The 18,333-nt window shown below is 36.0% G+C and overlaps 1 protein-coding gene and 1 pseudogene across 12 annotated transcripts in view; both read right to left on the minus strand.

The window, feature by feature from the left end:
- MAGI2 (membrane associated guanylate kinase, WW and PDZ domain containing 2) overlaps nt 1-18,333 on the minus strand; it is a 1,426,516-nt gene that overhangs the window by 651,339 nt on the left and 756,844 nt on the right. The window lies entirely within an intron of this gene.
- The window catches only part of LOC141580077 (keratin, type II cytoskeletal 8 pseudogene), a 33,811-nt pseudogene continuing 15,478 nt past the window's right edge, over nt 1-18,333 (minus strand).

Consider the following 18,333-nt stretch of genomic DNA (forward strand, 5'->3'; position numbering starts at 1 on the left):
TGAATTTCTCTGAGGCATAACATCTCTTTTTAAGCATGATTTTGGTCACTGCATTTTACTAACATTCTATTTTACTTAGTCATTTGGTTCTTAGTATAGATATTAGTGTAATTTAAAAATTTTCAGCTCTTATAAACAGTATTGCAATGAGTGAGGGTCAAATTTGTGTCCATATTTATAATTATTTCCTTAAATTCCTAGAAGTGATGTTAATACCTATGATTATAAGCAGTTTTAAAGTTCTTGATACATGTCATCAAATTTCTTTTTTAAAAGCTGTATTGAAAAGCTTGGATAAAAAAATAATTTTCATATATGAAGTAAAATCATTATGTGGAATATGTTACAGATAGCTAATACACACATGCAAGATAGTTACTTTTTAGCAATGGATAATGAACTCCAGAGATGGGAAATAAGTTGAACGAAGCAGAGCAAAAATAGAAGGTAGGCAGTGCAAAGAATGGAGAAACAGTGAAAACTGTTAATATACATCATGCTTTGCCTGGCTGTATATTGTACTTCGATGACCTGGTTAGAGAAGGGAGTCAGAAGTGGTCTAAGTCTTTAATTTCCTTTGTAATCTTTCTGGACATCTATGAGTATGTTAATTTGGAGTTTAAGTATTACTTGAAAACTATGCTGTTTGGCTTGTATGGAGAATATAGTGGTTCTTGAAAACAAGAGTGAAATCTCCTTGAAAATTGGAGTAGCCTTAGAAGAGTCATATCAGCAAATTAATAGAGAAGAAAAAAGGAACCATGTATCTAGAATCAAATGCCAAAATAACATATGGAAAGAATCATACTTTGTCACGTTAAATTCATGCTTCGTGTATTCATTAAATTAATCTTTGTTGAGCAACTATTATACGCCAAGAATTTCTCTAAATCCTGGAGATATAATAATGAATCAGAGATACCGTCCATATCTTCATGGAGCTTATAGTTTAGTGAGAAATACTGACAACTAACCAGACAGTTATAGTAGGGTGATGGCAAGCTCAGTGGGATCAGGAAACGATGACAACCAACCCTGTTTGGGTGGTTAGGGAAAGTATGAGGCCAGTTTTCAAGTGAAAACTGAAAGGTAGTTAATGGAACAGAGTGAGCTGGTGAATCAAAACACTGATGTAATTTCTGCTGTCCATCATAAGTCTGGAAATAACAGTACACCTGTTTGGAACTTTATAGCTTCCCATTGTGTTCTGGTGGAGAGAGCTAGAGGACTTTAAAACTACTCAGATCATTACAGTCATGGACAACCTGTGATATTAGCCATATTTTAGCAACACAAATACGGGCATAGGAAAAATAAATAATTTTAAAAGAGAGAAACAAATAATGAGGGAAGAGTAATAAGTAAGACTAAACGTATGTAATAAACATTTTGTCAGGTTACCAATGTGCCTGAGTTCATTGCGTAGTTAAACTTGTATTTGTTCCCAAAAGTCTTGTTTGGGAGTTTTTTTGTTTGTTGCTGCTGTTGTTTTCTCTTGAGATCTGACAAAGTACCCCTTTGAGAGTTGTACAGAACAAGTCTCTGCTAAATGGTCCCAACTCAAAATCTAGCTGTTATAATGGTGGTTAGGCAGGAACAAACTTGATTAGATCGGCCAAGCAGGGGGACACTGGCAAGAGCTCTCATCTTCAGCTGAAATCTACAAAGAAGCTTGGCTTGATGATGCCCGGTAGCTTTACTTGGATCACTCAAAGTATGAGGAAACTTTTCACGGACTTTTATGAATAATATCTGATTTGATTCTTAAGGCTATTTGGGGCCAGAGAAAATACTGCTGTCTCTACTTTTCAAGGAAAGGAACAGATTCAAAGATATTGAATGCTTTGCCTAGGGTCACCCACCCTTCTCCTGACTGTCATAGCTAGAAGTGAGGTCTTCAGATTCTTCATCTATTGCTCTTTCTATTAATATCAGTTTTTATTAACATCTCTGGAATGCCATTCTTTATGAAATGTAAATGATCAGGAAGACCTACTATATATAGGAAGAATTCTTAAAGACTATGGAAACTCTATTTTAACTCATTGCAAATGTAGAAAGTTGGATCTTTAACACAAGTTTGAAAAGAAAACAAACTGTGCTTTCTCTGCTATCTAACCTTTCAGTAAGACTCAACAAAAGCAGTAAGTCTGTGAACATTCTACGCCATCATTAAAAATTTCATAAAAGTGCTTACTTAGAACAATGGGATTCCAAATATGTATTCAACTACTTAAAGTATCACAATATGAGTAAAGCCGAAGCCAACTTGAAAATGCTTTCTTTTAAAACTCTATGATACCAGCACTTTCTAATACAATTTAAGATTGATCAATTGATGCTAATTCCACTTAGAAGCTTTTGTGAGAAAACACCAAATGACAGATCATTTTTAGAGAAAGATTATCAAACCTAATTAACAAAATCATCCTCAGTCACTTAACTAATTTGCTTTCTGTTATTATTTCCAAATTTGCTTAATATGTTGACTCTCAAATTTCCATATGCAGAAAACTAAACAGTGCTTTCCTGGCCAAGCCTTGCTGCTTCTCCCACAGGCTTGCAAAACATAATTTAATTATGTCTCTCTCTTTTGTTGTGAAGATAGCCAATAACTTGGCTTTTTTTCTTTCCCTAAGGAGACATTGTGTGCCTCAGAGAAATAAGGAAAAATTTAAAACATATATTGTGCAAAATAATTAGAGTTGACTCTTAATTTTCTATGGTAAAGGAAAGCAGAGATAGCATGTATGACTGAAATTTATGGACCTGCCCTAAATTTCATTTCAAAAAGCAATTTCAACTTCTTATTCAAACAAATCTGTTATTTGCTGTAAAACTGGTTGACGTGAGCTTTGCCTCTTTGCTGGAGCCAGCCAGCGGGTAAAGCAGGGAACGTATAAAATAGAAGTACCCTCAAACTCGATAATCAATTCCCAAGGAAATGAAAGTTAACTCTAATCATCTGGCACTGCATGAAGAAAGAATCCTACAGGAAATGTAAACACAGTTAAAACCATCTGATGTTTATTGTTTTCAGAGTCTAAATGCCCTCTTTAAAACCAACATGTTAGAAGAGTCATCAGATTTTCCTTACCAAGTCTGTAATTATTTAAAACCAAATCATGAAGCTACGGATTTAGAAGTATCTCTAGGAAATATAAAAATGAAGACATCATGCTTAATCTCTATATTTCTACATGATGACATTAATTGGGAGGCTAAATTGAAGCTGTGCATAAAAAGAAGCTTCTCTACTTCCAAAGAAGTGATTCATAATTCTAATTGTTTTTAAGTGCAAAGTGATTAAAGAAGCAAGTTTAAGCTTTAGCTTGTAAGTCCCAAAATGCATTTTTGCTGTATAGACATGTTCATTGTTCTTTCTGATCCTTAAATGTTTGAAGGACCTTTAAAGAAGGTGATATAACTTGGATGTTTGGCCCCCTCCATATTTCATGTTGAAATGTGTGATCCTCAATGATAAGGGTGGGGCCTCGTGGGAAGTATTGGGTCATGGAGTTAGATCCCTCATGCCCTCCTCATGGTCAGCAGTTTACACTAGATCTGGCTGTTAAAAAGAGGCTGGGACCTCCCCGCTCTTTCTCTTGCTCCCTCTCTTGCCATACAACATGCCTGTTCTCCCTTCACCTACCATGAATGAAAGCTTCCTGAGATCCTAAGCACAAGCAAATGCTTCCTATATAGTCTGTAGAGCCATGAGCCAAAATAACCTTTATTCTTTATAAATTAGCCAGTTTCAGGTATTCCTTTATAGCAATACAAAATGGGCAACACAGAAGACACGACAGAAGAAGGCATGCTCTTCTTCTCTAGATATCCATTTAACCGAGGATCTTCTTCCAAAATGGCTGGTTCCACCTATCCGAATAAACTGTTGAGACATGTAGTAACCGTGACTGATGATTTCTACTGTTGTTTTTAGAAAACATCCTCATTAAATAACAGTTCTCAAACTGTGGTTCTCAGAGGCAAGGAGAAACAGTTTTATCTGGGAATTTGCTGGACGTGAAAAATCTTATGCCCCACTCTGGAGCTATTGAATCAGAAACTCTGGATTAAGCCCCAGCAAACTAAATTTTAATGAGTCCTTCAGGTGATTCTGATGCATGCTGACATTTGTACATGTTTCTACACTCTGTTAAAAGGTATGACTTCCTAGCATTGTCTCAAACTTACGAGAGTCTAACGAAACCAAAACCTCTGGAAACATCTGGGGGTTTGCAACAACTTCCATTGATGAATTTTATAATGCTTAGCCTATAAAAGTTTGGAATAAATGTTTAGCCTTCTTCTGAATTATTATTGGATCACTAACCAACTATTGTCAACAATCATCTTCAAAAATGTTTCTTTTCAACTTTTACCAATATCTTCATTTTACCACTTACTGATCACCACTGATTACATAGAATGTTAAATGCACATGTTGTATGTTTCTTATTTTGGTTCTTCAGCATCTATATAATTGGTGAGTGACTCATTTCATTAATATTTAATAATTTTTAAACACTTTTGGTCTTTGTTATTAGTTAAGATTCTCCAGAGAAATAGAACCAGTAGAATATGTATCTCTGTGTGTGTGTATGTTTACATATGTACATATAAAGAGATTTGTTAGAAGGAATTGGCTCACACAATTATGAAGGCTGAGAAGTTTCAAGATCTGCAGTCAGCAAGCTCGAGATCGAGGACAGCCAGCTACCAAGTACTTAGTTGTAATCCAAGTACCAAGACCTGAGAACCAGGAAATCTGATGGTGTAAGTTTCAGTCCAAAAGGCAGCAGGCTCCAGACACAAGAGGAACTAATGTTTCAGCTTAAGGACAAAGGCTGAAAAGAAGATTAAAGCCCTAGCTCAGAGTAGCCAGGCAGGAGGAGTTCCCTTTTACTTGCAGGAAGGTCAGACTTTTTGTTCTGTTTAGAACATCAACTAATTGGCTGAGACCCACTCACACTGGCCTGGGTAGGGGGTGGGCAACCTGCTCTTCCAAATGTTAATCTCACCCCAAAACACCCTCCCAGACACATCTAGAATAATGTCAGACCAAATATCTAGACAATCAGTGGCCTGGTCAAGTCGACATGTAAAATTAACAATCATAGCCATTTTAAAACTACCACTTTTATTTTCCACAGAACTGTGGAAATGTTCTAATATTTTCTATATGTTCATCACTTTGCTCTTATTGGACATGATATAGTTAATATATCTACACAGCAACTATAAATCAAACACCAACATAGTATATGGAAGACACTAATAAATGACCTGCTGGCTTAAATGAAAATAGATAATCATGACCATGTGATGTACTGCTGATGCTGAGAAGCCAATGGTTTTCTTGTCTAAGGTGTACCTTTTATATATTAATAAAAGTTTGTAGTTGAAAGCTAATAAGGAGAGAGACTTTTTTGTATAGTATTAATTCAACTGAAAATACATGAAAAATCCATCCCAATAGCAAAGACTTTTTTTTTTTTACACCAGATTGTGCAGCAGAGTGTTTCATTAATTGTGTATTTTGGCAACAGATAAACTGATTCTAAATCAGAAGAAAACAAGGCTTCTTTGAGGTAGAAGGAATTTCAAATAATTAAAAGCAAGAACAAATATTTATGGCATGCCTAATGTACGTGAGGTAGCAGCTACATGTTAGGCCCCAAATTTCCCAAACTAATGAAAAAAAAGGTACTTTAAGTGAGTCTCTCGGGCAAGTTAAAGAATGTATAATTTTTAATATTCTGTCTGCCTCATTTTTAAAATCAATGTGAATAAAAATCCTCTTGTTTCACTTCTTTTATAACTCTGGGAAGATGAGTTACACCCATCCAACATAATGGACTAATCAAATTATTGTACATAGAATTAGAAACTACAAATTAACTAAATCAGGAAAGAGACTATATGCAACTATTCAATGTTAAAGCCCAAGGGAGCATATTTTTAAAAGATCATGGACAGTTAACTGAGGTTTATGCAATGGAATTATTATAAGTTTAAGATCAAGGAAATTGAAATGGCCTGACTATATAAAGTTTTGAATATATACATAGAAAAGTATGCAGGAAAAACGTAAGTGATTTGGCATTCTTGAAATATAAAAAGCTCTTGAGAAAGTAAACATGTTCAACATTTGAATAAAGAAGCACAAAATTAGTACAAAGTTTTCTCTTTTAAATTAGATTAAACTGACACATTGTTTATTTTTGTAAGAGTCCAAATCTAGGTTAAAAAAAAACTTCAGGATTATCAGTAAGTACATGGGACATAGTAGTGACATTCCGTATTGCTGCCGGTTACTGCAAAGAACCAAAGACATACTCTTTAGTTTTTATAACTAGTTCCAAATTGATTCAATTTCAATGCCATAAAAAGAGCCAAGGGTTGTGTAAGGTAGCTCACGCCTGTAATCCCAGCACTTTGGGAGGCTGAGGCGGGTGGATCCTGAGGTCAGGAGTTCAAGACCAGCCTGGCCAATATGGTGAAAACCCCGTCTCTACCAAAAATACAAAAATTAGCCAGGTGCCTGGAATGCCAGCTACGTGGAAGGCTGAGGCAGGAGAATTGCTTGAACCGGGGAGGCAGAGGTTGCAGTGAGCCAAGACTGCGCCACTGCACTCTAGCCTGGGCGACAGAGCAAGACTTCATTTCAAAGAAAAAAAAAAGGAGCCAGGGATCTATTCATTCCTACAAAATTGAGAATTATGGGTTGCCGTTGTTGTTGTACTGTGTGTGTTTGAATGCGTGTTTCTTTGTGGTTAAAGAAAGAGCAAGAAGGTAAGAAAGTTGATTGAGGCAGCAAGAATAAGCTAGTGCAGGCAAGCAGAGGTCAGAGGACAGGAAGGAGGGAGAGAATGCTATTGGTTTGGACTGTTACTGATACATACATTTATTTTATCAGGATGCAGAATTTAAAACATCAAGGAGAACTCAGAGTCACACTTGGCTCCTGTTTCTATTTTGTTACAGATTTACATAAGACAATGAATCTGAATCTCACCTAGGAATTCTTATGTTGCCACCCCACAGATGAAGTAATATGAGTGAGATCTATTTAGAAATTGTAGGGCACTAAATATGCAGAGCAAGCCAAAATCATGACCTCAGTAGGTTATGAACAGTCCTGTTTTTATAACCATCATCCTTCTTGTTTTCCAAGTGGAAATGAAGTTACATTGGAGGTGCGGAGAAAGGTAATGATTTACCTGAGGACAGGATTTCAGGCTGTGCCCAAAACTCAACTAGTGTTATATGCACACTGGTCTAGTTCCTTCTTTAAACAAGACATCATTCCACAGACCACACTGTGCCTTATGAATGAAGAATATGATATATTCTAAAACACCATTTAAAAGTTAGAAGGATATTGTTTCCACTGATTCTAAGTCACCAGTGACCTGCTAGCTTTGGGCAAGGGCAATGTCAATATCAATGCCATATATTCAGTAATAAGTATATGCAGTAGAATAAAAAATTAGAAAAGTAATATTCTCACAAAATCTATTATAAAGAATGAGGCAATTTTTCTTCTAAATGATGCCATGGTCCCAAAAGATATAATGCCATTATAGAAACACATTTAAACAAACATAAAGTTAAATGAACTCATAATATGTTGCTTCTGCTAAGGCAAGACTATATAAAAGGAGGATAAGGAAGAAACCTTGGTGCTCAATACAAGAACATGTAAGAATGTTTATATTCTCACACTGTTTTCTTGGTGATTCAGGCTTTTTCTAATTTAAGCAGCCACCTCATATTTCTGAGTGCTTGTTATTCTATACACTTCAGGAATTACTCTTTTAACCTGAAGAAATGTTTTATTGGAAAAGCCAACTTACAAAGTTAATTCTTCTCTAAAACTGCTTTTTTTTTTTTTTTTTTTTTTTTTTTTTTTAAAGTATGTATCTATGGCCAGTGTTCTCAATGTTAAAGAGCAAGAACTGAAGGGAAATCCAGAGATTACTTCAGGTCAATCCAGTGTCACAGGTGAGTTGAACACACTCTATGTTTGGTACATGTTTGAAAACAGGTGTTTTAATTTATTTTTATTTTTTTTTTACAAAGCAGGCATATTAGATTATGGATGAGTAATCATACCTAGTATCTTTAAAGAAATGTGGTTCTGTGATGAACGTGGCTATTATACTAATGCTAGCATCAGTGCATTTTAATTTTGTATCTTTTCAGGACTACCGTAAATAATGAATATGTATTTAATAGCTGCTTTCTTGCCAAATACATTGAGGCATTCTCTTACTAAACAAATAAGGCATTCCCCTGATTCAAAATTTTATGCTCCATGTAGTACTCATGGTAGGGAATGAAAGGCCTGACAGGCTGTTATCCTAGCTGCTTTAAGATAATTTCCCCAAGTTTGAGTCAACGTAACTCAGTTTAAAGAGTTTTTTTTCTTTAACTGCCCATTATTCTTCCCTTCCTTTCCCCTCATTTTCATACCTTCTATAAAAGTAGTAGATTGACAGGAAAGTATAAGTTGAGCTCCATTACATCAGGCCTCTTTTGAACATGGCCCAAAATATTATTTGCAGTTAGATAATAATATCAGTCATACTACTTTGCTACACTGTAGGTGTTATAATTTATCAGTTGTGTTGATCTGGCTCTATTAAGTCTCTTCATACATTAGTACATGTCAGGTTTTTATATAAAAGATTTAAATATATAACATATATAAATATATAGAAGCCTATCTTTTTCCTCTATTTTATAGTAACATATAATTTAGATTTACAGATGACTTTTAAATGGCATATATTAAAGTGCATTTTTCATGCTTTCTTACTTTTCAGTTAAAGAAAGATTTTTAAAAGGAAAGCATCATTTAATAGGAATGGTACTTGAGAAAATTTAAATGAGCCAGGCACGTACTTAAGGTGAAGAATTGTCTTTCCTATCTTTAAAAAAATAAGCATTATCAACCAATGACCATTTCTAAGACATTTCCCACAAGGCGTTGTGTTGGATGATTGGCATTTTCAACCTCACACAATTTCTTCTGAGTTAAGGAGTCTTCCCATAAGAATTATTATGGATTTACTGGGGATTCTTCTACTAGAAAATTAGAACACTTTGGCATTTGTTACTTCATTTCATCCAATTGTCTGAGTTTTTTGAATGAGAAACATGGTGTCCAGAGATATTAAATGAATTACCTGAATTTAACACTTTCTGATCACCCCTTACAATCAAGCAGAAAACCTAGTGCTCTGCATAGTACAGAGTTTGGCGGAGCTGTCAGGAGACAGGGCTGATGCATGGTTTCAGGGCACAGACTGAACCAAAAGACAGAACCAAAATCTAAGTACGAGTCATGGACAACTGTGGGATGTATGGAAAACCTCCAAGAAAGGGGCAAAGAAAAAATTCATATTCAAGTTCAGGTACCAGAGAAGTAGAACTGACCTAATGAAGCTTAGGGAGGCAGTACTGATCAGGGAGGGAACACTTTTAATCGGGTAGTTGGACTAAGAAGAGAATGGGGTAGTTGAAAACTAACTTGTGGAAACTAATTTCCAAATCCAATGAGGTCTTCATGAATCTCACCTTTTATTTATCCTTTAAATTTTTTGGGGGCAATTTTACATAGTCTACTATTCTGTCCCTCTTGAAATATTCTTTATTTTCCAGAATAGTCCTGCCTTCAATACGTATGCCCGTGGTAACACTCACACATGAAAAGTTATCATCATCCTTTAACCAGTCAACATATTGCCTGCTCTCCACTCAAAGTGATCTTCCTCTTTATCCCCAGAGTTTTTATTACTTGTATAACTCACTTGGAGAGGGACTCTACTCATTAGTAGGGTGGTAAGATTTGCTCAACATCAACTTAGTTTATTCCTGTTGTTCTGATGTATTAGTCAACCCCTGCTTTCTGTAATAGTTTGGATAATAAGTTATATGCTCACTTAATTCCTTTAGTATTTATTCTTTATCTCCTAACCTAACTGTATCTTTCACATTAGACCATAGCTGCATGTACTAGATGCTTGCTTTTTTTCCTGTTGATTCCTTGAGTGATGAGATATCACAGTCCTTATCAATACAAACTCCCACCAACCACAGGACAGCTTTAATAACTACAGTATTTATTTAGACTCACTGTATGAATTGTAACCCCGTTGCCCAAAGGACTTATAGAAATAATAATAAAATGGCAGGGGCATTTGTGTTGTCTCTTGTTATATTTTTGGAATTTATCATTCTCAAATATGGAGAATGTTCCAAAAAGTAAAAATAAGGTAACTTTATTCCACTTTCAAAAAAGATCCCTCTCCTTCTCACCAAATTACATATTCCAAGTGAGCAATTTATCTGACCTAATGATACAGCTGCTAAACTTTCTACCTAATTTATATCAAGAATACTATTTCATTCATTTATTCCTGCTTAACTCCTAAGCAAAGACAATTTAGACTAACAGTGAGACATTAAGTGTGTCTACTTAGTCTTCACTCTGCACTCAGCCATGAAATTCTACGAAATTCTACTTTTCAAGTTTCAGCTCGGATATCACCTCCTTTGCTCACTCTTTCCTTTTCACTCTTTTCTCCTCCGACCCCTTCTCTGAGACAGTGAGGCATTCTACTTCTATATTCTTACAGCACTTACTACATATTGATATTGTAGCACTTACTGCATTGTATTGTAATTGTTTACATGCCTATCTGCTCCATTAGACTTATCTCCTAGGAGTCAGAAGCCAAATCTTTTTCATCTGTCAATTCCTAGCTTCTAGCCAACTGTCCCAATGCCAAGAACATATGCTTTTAGCAAATATGTGTTAGATAAATAAATCAGTGATTCAAACACTTTTAAAAAGTTATCAAAATGTTAAATAATGATCTGTATATAAAAGACATTAAAATCTTAAATGAGCACACCTCTAATCTAGTAGTGACATGTGTGCTGTTTATAAAGTTTATATTAAAGAGAGTTCCTTTCAAATACAGAAAGTGTTCATGATCACAAACTCGTTCTGATGAAGTGAAGGGGCAAACGACTTCCAAAGAGAAAATGCTACTCTAGAATTTACTCTTAGAAAAGAAAGGCGGGAGGAAGCACCACAGCAGTGTGAAACAATGTAATGGAACCATTAACATCTAGGAGGTAATATCAATGAAGGGAAACTGTGATCAGAGATGAGCTGCTTTCATTTTAAGAAAACATAAGGCGATTGTGCCCTAGGATCAGGGCTTACATATGTCAGTTCGCTCTACATTTTGCCCACCCCAGAAGCAATCAACAAAGCAAACATGAAGTCAGCAAAAGTTAGCTTTGTTCAACAACCAGTGAGAAAATCAGTCCAATTGATGATTAGACATTCATTAAACCAAATCAAAAGGAAATAGTTGCATTGCAGTCTTTTTCATCTACGTTTACATTTTATCCAAATAGAGACATAAAATAAAAACAACTAGATACATATATTTGATTGCATTTTTAGCCATCAGTTATCACAGTCCTCTCTTGATGACTGCCACCCAGACTCTGAAAAATAATGAGGTATTTACAATTCCCCAGATCCTTTCATTTGAGAGAAATAGCCCAAGAACCATTAACATGGATTAATGTTTATGTGCATAATCTTTTATGTATATATAATCTTCTGTGATATTATTTGGGTATATACAGCATGTACTAAAATGGAATATAATGAGTTATCATTCTATTATTTCCCATTAACTGAACGTTAGGGTTTCTCAAGGGAAGTACATAGTAAGTATGGTTACTCTCAAGAACAAAATGAGCTCTCTTAGGTTTGGGGTTTGTAAAAGTGGGAAGCAGGGAGCAATAAAGGAACAGGAATGAGAAAGAGAGGATCTATTTTACAAAATGCTAGCTGGTCTTTAAGTGTTCATGTAACAACTAGAAGGAACCATTTGAGACCACCTTCTTATCCACTTCCTGCTTCTAGACAGGATTATATCCACAACGTTTCCAGTAAGAGGGGTAATCCTGCTCTTAATAGCCTCTGAAGGAGATTTAAACACTTTCATTTGTAACCTATGCTGAGTTTTGACAACATTCATAATCAAATCATTCTTTGTAGAGCTGACCTAAATCCCTCTTAACCCAGTAGGAATTCATTTCCTATCTGTGCTCCTTAGAGGAGTAAGCTTATCACCTTCTTCCATATAGTCTTTCAGATGCTTGGTTAATAAGTCTTGGGTCTGGAAAAGGCCTGAGAGGGCTGGGATAAGCACTAAGCTCAATGGATCTTGACGGAGGCTCATGTTTAGAGGGTGGTCCTAAAAATGACTCTTAATTCTCAGGGCCTTACACTGACAAGCCATGGCTAAGGGAGGGTGACATTGTAAGATCATCTCCTTGGAGGTGCTACTGGCATTCTGGACAAGTTCCTTTTTGTTGGGATTATTCTGCTCATTGCAGGACATTTAAAATGCCTGCCTTCACCCCCAGACTCCCCCCATGAAATGCTAAGAGCACACACTCCTCAGACATTGCAGCAACCAGAAATGCATTCCCCATATCCACATTTCCAAGTGCCTCACCATAGGGTGAAACTGCCTCTGTTGGAGACCCACTGGTCAATAATCCCTAGATGTATACTTATCAATCAGGCCGGAATCAAACAGTTTGTACACGTGGAGGGGAGAAGTCAATACTTTTCTTTGGTATATTTCAAATAGACATATTTTCTCTCGTATTCCTGGTCTGTTATAAACCATAAAGAATAAATTTATAATAGCAACCACCGTTGCTTACTAATTATCTACTACCCAGCAGATTCTCTGCTTGCCATTTTTTTTATATATTGTATTATTCAACCATATTAAGATAAAACTAATATCCTCATTTTACATATGAAGAAAATGAGGATCAAAGTGATCACCTACCCTGTTTGAAGTTCCCCAGATGAGAACTGATTGAACCGAATCTACATCTTTCCACTTCCAAAGCCCTTACTCTTCTCAGAACATCAGTCTGAAATATATGCTGCCATATACTTGTGTATATTTTTACAGGTGGGTCTCACGCACAACAAGGAAATTGGGGGAGAAGATAACAGTACACATGTGATAAGTGAAGTCACAGACATGAAGAAAGTTACTCAGAGACTTGACAGAGTAAGGAGAGAAGGCAGTCAGTGTCACAACCCTAGAAAAATAGAAGAGAGACTAGAGTCAGGGAAAGAAGGAGAGGAAGAATTTTCATAAATGTATTTCTCATAAAAACCTGAGGCGTTAATTTAGAAACTTCAGAATCACAACCTCAATATGACAACTTAATGACACTAACATCTTAATGCAGTGGTGACGATGTACAAAAGAATAGTCTTTAGGGCAAAGACAAAAATGCAATGACCAAGTAAATTTTTAAAAAATCTCTGTAATCCTACAATTCTTTTTTAACTTTAAGAAACAGCAATTTTAATCCCGACAAGAAATAAGATATTATTTCCAAAGTATAAGTAGGACAAATTCTAGTTTTAATCTCTATTTCGATCTTCCAATAAATAAATATTTTGTTTCAGAAAATAAAATTTTAGAGTCAAGATATATACAACACTGTTTGATATTTTAGGTACATAAACATGAAATGTTTAAAATTCCCCTTAGGAATAATGGCATTTTCAATTTTCTTTATTGATGAACTCTTATGAGTAACTTTTCCTTTTTTTTAATGGATATTAAAAGGAAGAGGATAACAACAATCCAGATTTTCAAAATTTAAAACTCTTTTGCTTTATTGTATGGTAAATATTCTTTTCAACCACCTAAAATCTTTTGTCGTTGTTTATAAGAACAATAATAAGTAGACTACTAGTAAATTTTGAGAGACTCTAACTTGTAATAAATCTAGAAGTGAATTATGAAAGAAAATATGGACAGGCACTACTGACCAATTTGGCGAGACGAAGACCCATGAAAAATGCAATGGTGATAAAGCTGGTTGTGAAGAACCTAGAATGTGAGTCCTGAAGCGTTTATAGTGGGGATAGCCATTGAATTTTTTCAAGTAGAGCAGTGACTCTTCATTGTCTTGTTAATCGTAAAGGCAATACCGATCAGGAGGACCTTTTTAGAGGCTATTGCAATGCTACAAGATGATTTAGGGTGGAAAGAGTAATAGAAAAAAAAGAATGAGCAGAGGGTTTACATACTCATCAGAAGACTTGGTATCACAGAAGTCATCGGAAGGCAGCCTATGAAGAAAGATGTCAAGGGTGGAGAATGAACAAATAAGAAGTGGCAGAGGACAAGTCATTGGATTTACGGATTAGGGGGCCACTGATGAGCTCTGAGAAAGTTTGTAAGGGCTTTTGGAAGATGGGGCTAGAAAAGGGATACAATTTCTATCATTGTCCAGCCATCCTGGTTTCCTAATCCTGCTTTAGCAGGAATTAGGAAATGAATTCTAAATTCATTTAGAATGAATTTAGCATTGACTCTATATCCTGAAATCTTCAAGTATAGACTGTTCTACAAGTAAAGCATTCCCTCATCCTTCCACGTGCTTTCCTTATCCCACACCCAGGCACTGCCATTATTCTCAGTGCTTTAACGATTAGAATTCCATATTCTTTCCCTAATCATAAGATCACTCATTTTTTAACATGAGGCTATTGCTCTGCAAACAATGTCTTTGTTGGGTCCGTTACTGAATACTAATGTTTCCATTTCTTTGCTGGAGAATATTACACTGAAACTTGAAAAGTAATAAAACAGTTGATAAAATACTGGTTTTTCCTGGGTCTTGTTTTGACAAAAACACATTTAAGATCGTTGTGTTAAACTTGCAGACAATTTCAAATGTGTAATAAGATTAATGGGGCTTCTCCCAGTGACACAACAAAAGGGGTAGGGTTCAGAGGTCTGAACCCTCTGACCACCTAAGACTTGTTTTTCATAGCCTTCCTGCCAGATGCTCTTTCTGGGCTGGCTAAGCCCAACATAGTATTTGTAAAATAAGAATCCATTATGTCATCCTCAAAATACTAAATGTTGCCCCCAAAAAAGAGCCTAAACATAAATGTGTATTATACTCATTATCAACAGATTCTCCAACCATATTTCATCTTATAAAATGGACCTTGTATTTTTTTTAACCACATTAATTACCATAACCCTTTTAGGGAAGTATCAAAGAAGAGAATAATTAGTGAGTTTCAGGTTGGCTATGTGAAGCTAGGAATCCACAGCCTATGATCCCTCAATTAACACTCACTTGGAATAAGCTCCAAATAACAAACCAGGATTAGTGTTGGTCACTTTCCTTTGTATGACTGGGTGGGAAGCAGGTCTTTGATCTCTAACACAGACTCAACTGCAGAACCTAAATCAGGGCTCTTTGGGGCCACCGGTTTTCAGAATTTCACTTTAATTGGTTAGGTCTATAAAATAAACACTTATAATGTGTTTCTTAGTTAAAAGATAAAATTCACATTACCCTAAAGTTTCTGGTTGATATTTACTTCTGTATTATTAAAAGAGGTGAGTGGATAGTCAAGGAATGGAATGAAAATAAAATGGAAATATATGAACAAGAGTCAACTTTTCAGTTATTTCCAGGAAAAAAAAGGTATTTTTTTCCTTCCCTAAAACTTTAAAGATATAGCTATGAAATGCTCTGCATAACTAATATTCAGTGTCTGTGTTCCACGCATACGCAAAATTATTTAGAAATTCTGCCTTGGCCAGATAAAGAAATTTCAGAACAATGACAAATTATGCCTATGAAAGAAGACAGATAATTAGTACAAACAAAAGCCATTACTACAATATTGTATTTTTAACATACAGAAGATCCTGTGGTACCAATACAGCCATAATTTATATTAACAGGTTTTCTGATGCTACATTTATGAGGCTGCATAGAGCAGGTCCGATTTAACACAAAAATAATGTTATCTGTGGGCTGGATGTCCCATCTCAACCTTAAATATTGCTGTCAAAGAAGTTTTCACAATGGTGTCTCTTGACACCTGTTTTTAATACCTCTTCCTGCCCGATTTTCTCACCTGGTGGGTTTAGAAAAACTTGTAAAAGCTTTTCTAAAGTTGAACCTCACATTATTTATTCCTGGCAGAATTTAAGGCTGTCCCCCTAAGATCTGTCCTTTTTGTTAATGAGAATAATTGATTTCTGTCCCAGTGTATATTTCATTGTATATTTTGGATCATTCTCAAACGTCCTTTACAGTTTTTTTTTTCCTTCCAGCTGAACATATCAAGTTGGGTTCACCTTTTCTGACAAACCTTGTTTTCTAAGAATTTCATCACTCGTTTCTCTGCACTCCCTTCAATTTGTCACCATCCTTTCTAACAGCCTCACACGAGTGAAATCCTCTAGAGATCATTCTAGCAGCAGCTAGAGTAGCGCAAGAACATAATTTTTAAATTCATTTCCAGTTTTTCTGCTTAAACAACCAATAAAAAAGTACATGTGGTTCCTTTTGAACAGAAAGTCATGATAAATATATAGGTTAGCACGTGGTAGGTGTTCAACAATGGCTTGCTATTTTTTTTTAAACAATATTGCTGCAACTGATAGCTGATAGGGAGACAAAGAAGGAGAAAAAGAGAAGCCAGGAGAGAGAGGGAAGGCAAGCAGAAAGGTTCTGTGGGCAAATGTCATGATCATGATATTCTGACCTTTGGGCTACTACGAGCACAGATGACACTCTACCACCACAATATTAGTACTTACATTCCAAAAATTTCTCAGAGCAAAAGAAGTTGATGGGTTCCTGCTCTTTTTCTCTTTTTCTTTTTGGTCAATAGCATGCTTTTATTCAACATACCACGCTTTGGTTCTTTTCCCTATTCTCATTGAAAGGTATGTTTCTGCTTATTTTCTTGAGAATTCATTCTGAGAAGGTCGTGATACATTGAAGATGAAATGTGATTTTTTTTTTCAAAGAGAAATGAGCCCATAGAGGGAAAAAACAACAATGAGAACTGCCTTTAGCTCTTCTTTCACTGTCTCCTCTCCCTCTAGTTTACCTTTTATTGAGATTAACTAGGCACCTTTGCAAGCCATTCTCCTTGCTTTGGTTGATGGCTAATAGAAAGGAATCCACTGTCAAGATTTTCTCTCTGAGAACTCTAAATGGCTTCCGACACTTTCCCATCCACAAAAGTGTTAACTTCTCCTCTCCTTACACACCCATTACCATGGCTACCTTTCAATCAGCTCTTCTTCATTAATATTAGCAGGGGAAGCCTTCTGCGTGATCTGTGTCCCTATATTAGCCGGATGGAGGTAAATCATGTAGTTACATGTGTTTTTATCACAGGCTTCTCCCCATTTCAAGTGATAGCTGTCAGCTTCCCAAAGGGGTGAGGGGCAGGGGGCGGTGGGTAAGGGGAAGAGGGTCAGATGGAGAATTTTATAGATGGAAATGTATCTGAAGGCCAGCTGTATTTACGTCTCTTTACCTGTCACAATGTGATCCAAGGCTACAACATTCAAAATATTGTTAAGCTGAGTGCGCATTTCTGAAGAAGAGCAGATTTCGCTATCTTCAAATTACAGCCTACGGGAGGACTATACTAAAGAAGAGAAATTAGTTTTATTCTGTGTAAGTCTGGAAGGCAGAAGACACAGAAAGCAAGAACATACTAACTCAACAAAGGGAAACACTTTCTTATAACTAGAAGTGGCTAAAAGTGAGAAACATTCCCCTACAAAGGTACTGAGTTCTCTGTCACTAGCAGCATTCAAGCAGGAGTGAATGAGCTTCATTATTCCAAGATGTAAGTGAAATTTTTCTGTCATACTGGAGACTGAGCTAAATCACTGGTTTCCAGATGTCGGTACTCAGTCTAGCTGTATTGCATTAGAACTTAGTTGAAAAATAAATACTGAATCCACCCCTTCAAACACTGACTCAGACCTTTGTAGGGAAAGGTCGGGAAACTGGCATTGAACGCATACCCCTGGTGAATCCTGAACACAGTCAGGTTTTCGTCTCACTCCTAAGCAAAGATGACTCCTGAGACCCCCAGCTAACCCAAAGCTTTTACTATCATCGATTATACTATTAGGAGTATATAAATGCTATATGCCACATGACTCACCCCTGCTTTAATTCTTGCATCAACTCTTTTGAGTCTCAGAGTCCCCCTGTTAAGGAGCCAAATATAGTCACACAGAGATAAACTGCAGCTTAAAATACATGTGTGAAATGTTGTTACCAGATTCATAATGTCCTAATGAAAATGTTAATTCCTAAAAATCAGAAATGCTAGGCATAATTGTTAAACATGAAGAGCATGGAACTCATAGAAGAGAGAGATTCTCAGCTCAGCAGAGATAATAC

Source organism: Saimiri boliviensis, chromosome 10, assembly GCF_048565385.1.
Source record: "Saimiri boliviensis isolate mSaiBol1 chromosome 10, mSaiBol1.pri, whole genome shotgun sequence".
NCBI lineage: Eukaryota > Metazoa > Chordata > Mammalia > Primates > Cebidae > Saimiri > Saimiri boliviensis.